The sequence below is a fragment of the Frankliniella occidentalis genome, unplaced genomic scaffold (genome assembly GCF_000697945.3).
Source record: "Frankliniella occidentalis isolate FOCC.00 unplaced genomic scaffold, Focc_3.1 Scaffold594, whole genome shotgun sequence".
NCBI lineage: Eukaryota > Metazoa > Arthropoda > Insecta > Thysanoptera > Thripidae > Frankliniella > Frankliniella occidentalis.
The window spans coordinates 18719-22694 of NW_026267710.1; the positions used below are offsets into that span (position 1 = coordinate 18719).

A 3976-nucleotide genomic window follows, 5' to 3' on the forward strand; every position below is an offset into this window, starting at 1 on the left:
CCCTAACCTAACGTGGGAACCAGGTCTGGGTCTGGGCAGGACACCCTCTCTAATGCAAGGTTAGGGCTAATGTAAAGAGAAAATTTCACCTTTTCCAGCAAACTGCTATCTTTTAAAGGGACAAAAGTACATGTGCATTTCAGGAATTCAATTGTACAGACATGACTCTCTCTCCAGCATAGGTACATTTGAGATATGTGAAGTGGTTCCTGAGCATAACATAATTGTGTTAATTTCTTATCAAAATTTGCCGGAAACCCCATACAATGAGCTTTCAGTTTTATAATAGCCAACCTGGGGTTAAAACGACTCTGAGGTGAATAGATTCAACTGAATGCTGCCAAAAGTTTAATTCTGTTCAGACTGATACAAAAAAAGTGCAAAAAAAATGCAAATTTTGGGAAATTTCATTGAAAATGATTTTAATGTCATTTTCACCTAGATTATTCATGTGTAAGTATGAACAAAACTTTAAATTTGGCAACACACGTTTGTGCCTAGTAAACTCAGGCTCATTTTAAGCCTAAGTTGGCTATTTGAAAACTAAAAGTTCATTTGTGAAGTTTTTGACAGTTTTATAAAAAAATACACAATTTTGGGTATTGCTTGGTATCCCAGTATCCCCTTCACAATTCTTACACATTTCTGTGCTAAAAACTAAGTTATGTCAATACCATTCAATCCCAAAAATCAATTTTTAATTTTGAGGTTTGGTTTAAAAGATTGCCATTTCACTTTACAACAGCTTTAAAAACTTTAGGTCCTAGACACACATCCTAAATGTGCATGTAGACTACTCTTATCTTTTCAAGCGAGACCCCTACTTCCAAGAAAAAAGACTTAGTTAAAGAAAAAAAGAATCAAGCAAGTTCACCTGGATTGTTTCTTGAATCTGGAATTATTGCCATTTGCTGCTAATGCAGAGCCATTAGATTCAAGTTGTAGTTTCATTCAAGTACAGCAACTTTATCAGATAGATAATTCTTCCTCATTTGAATCGATGTTGAAGGAAAAAGTTGTGGAAGGACCTAAAAAATAAACGGAAATATATTAGTGCTGGTAATTCTTTACAAAACTGACACAATAGAAACAAAATAAAAAAAATACCTTGGTTCCGATTCAGAACAAACAACCAAATTAAGACAATGTTGTTTGGTAACTTGTCAGTGTATGTGGAAAGTTGGAACAGCAAAGAAAAGTGACTAAAATGATGCATAGTGGTAATATGGAATACCCCGAAAGGAACTTTAATCCTCCAATGAAAGTTTATGGCTCAATATCATGTAATCCCTGCAACAGAAAATGACAATACAGAAATGCTATCAATGTAGACTAATACAACAGATTCTCAACACAAAAACATTCCACATTGAAGAAGCACTAAAACAATACTCACTGTAAGCATTTAGTAGAATTAATTTGATCCGTCTTGTTTTCGAATCAAATGCTTTGGAATCGAAATGGAACCATAGCGATACTTGAGGCAGATATGAACGGTAAAAGATCTTCAGTTGGACAGGCAGTGCGCCTGCACAAGTAAACTACAACAGAAAACAAAATTATAAAATCTTATGTTAGCAAATACTGAACTTAACAACAATAAGATTTTTAGAATTACTTAATTACTTAAACTTACCATTCCTGTTTTAAAATGAAATCCATAAGACATACATATTCCAGAATTCGATTGAACAAAGTCATCAAGTATGCTAAAGGATTACAAACTTTAAAAACCTGTCTCCAGGGTCGAGGGGTGGAGGCGAGCACTGTATTTATATATGTTTGCGCTCAATGTGTTTTGAATGAAATGCCAATTTTCTGCAAGAGAAAAATAAAAAATTTAATAGAGAGCCACTTGTTTTTAATGTGAGAAAGATAAAACTGTCTCTGCTTTCCTTCTTTATTCGGATGCTACAAAACAATAAAGAATTAAATGAACAATAGCTAGTCATGGGCCAGATAACAGCATTGAAAACCAAATTTTCAGGGTGACACAAGACAACAGTCATTTTGAATGAGTAGAACTTTGTCTGAGAACTTTGTCTAAAAACTTTGTGAAGATTTGAGGTGGTCTAAGGGACGACTAACCTCAAAACTTACCTGATTATCTTCTTCGCATGTTGAAGTACACGCACATCAAGTGATTTCTTCCACATTTTTGGATCCATTTGTCCCGTACACTGATTCTCCATTAATACAGAAGCCTGGCATTTGGTAAAACTTGTATTTTCTTCAGACTTTCCAGCGGCGGTTTGATTGATGCGCCGGCCCACCAACTCACTTCATCACGTATTCACAAATGAGTTTGATTCTCCCTTTCATGAATCTTCGAAATTTCGCCAAAGCAGGACGGTCACAGCACAATATGCACTGATTATCACATGAACTTCAGTTCGAAGTTCGAACGAATCGGAAATGTTTTTGCCTGGAGTTGCACCACAACAAACACTAGAGAAGACTGTGTGAGTGTGTGTATGCGTGTATGTTCGTACCAACCTAACGTGGTCATTCCATGCGATTCCACTGCTGCAAGCTATTGCCAACAGAATGCAAATATCACTATATCACTAAACAACGACACACCAGAAAAAAATTATTTGCCGTCAAAATTTGCACGATTTTGACGAGCTGCACTCCCTTCTCCCACACAAAACACATTCACACTATGCGGCCGTGCGTCCCGATAATTTGATGACTTTAGCCCGATGAGTAGAGTGACCCCGCGCAATTCAAAGTGATAAACGACCCGCGAAATGTGATTAACACGTACCCTCCGGCGTGACCACTACGTGGTCACGCATGGACCTCACTTTGAAAATTTCTGGACGGGCTACAATGTAAGTCACAGAGATGAGGTTTTGGGTTTAGCCTTTTAAAGGATGAAAGTATCTCTAAATTTTCCAGACCCTAGCCGTTCTTGGGGCCGTGACCACACAGTGGTCACGGCACACCGATGGACCAGCCTAATACAAAAATGGCATGTCGACGATGTGGTCAAGTGTGGCCACAGAACCCCAATCCGGCGTCCTTGCGAGTATTCCGACCAAGTGTGGTCAAGTGCGGTCACGCCCCACTCAGGGCAGTTCCTAGTAGCCTACCCCGACATCCCCTCGTCACTCAGGGTCACGCGTGGTCACGCGTCATCAGGGGTTCTCCCTGGGAGTTCTCCGGTAACCAATGGTCACGCCTCACTCAGGGCCGTCCCCTAGGAGTTCTCCGGCTGTCTTGTGGTCACGCGTGGTCACACCTAGCTCAAATCTGTTCCCTCGCGTATTTTCTTTAAATTTACGATAGACTAAGCGGAAGGCCGACAATCGACCCCTCCCAAAGAAGGGGACATACCCTTTGGATACCAGCCATATGAGGAAGGCGCCGGCTTAGCCTAGCCGAGGCCAATCAACCGGAGGTAGGTAGGTAGGTAGGCAACTCACGATACAAAATTCCTGTATGAAGGCAATCCGCCATTAAATCCCGGTCAGCCTGACCTAACTGCTGTAGTGTGTCCGGCTGTGTTGCGGGTGTGGCAGAGAGATCTAAAGGTAGCTGAAAAGAGTTTGTCAGAAGTCGCACCGTAAATGCTTAAGGTACAAGGTGGGGTATTTTAAGGTACGGATGACGTCGTGCGTACCTTAACCGCTGGGATTACCGTACAGCGGGTCAATAAGGTACAGAGTCAGCCATTCTCGTACCTTAATTTTGGGGTACGGGTGGTAAGGAACGCATTAAGGTACGCACTCGTACCTTAATACTGTGTGAGGCGGGCTGCCTACCATGGCCGGCGGCCCCGTTCGGTAAACGTGTACGTTACATTGTGTGAGGCGGGCCTGCCTACCATGGCCGGCGGCCCCGTTCGGTAAACGTGTACGTTACACTGTGTGAGGCGGGCCTGCCTACCATGGCCGGCGGCCCCGTTCGGTAAACGTGTACCTTATCACTCTGGCAGGCCGGCTGCCTACCATGGCCGGCGGCCCCGTTC

The 3976-nt window shown here is 42.0% G+C and overlaps 1 long non-coding RNA gene across 1 annotated transcript; it reads right to left on the reverse strand.

Moving 5' to 3' along the window:
- Positions 1-879: 879 nt before the first annotated feature.
- Positions 880-2709, reverse strand: LOC127751596 (uncharacterized). The gene is made up of 5 exons (XR_008012175.1): positions 2101-2709; positions 1637-1818; positions 1397-1541; positions 1108-1290; positions 880-1028 (listed from the first exon to the last, which is right to left on the reverse strand). It is a non-coding gene; the product is annotated as an uncharacterized LOC127751596 (long non-coding RNA).
- Positions 2710-3976: the final 1267 nt, after the last annotated feature.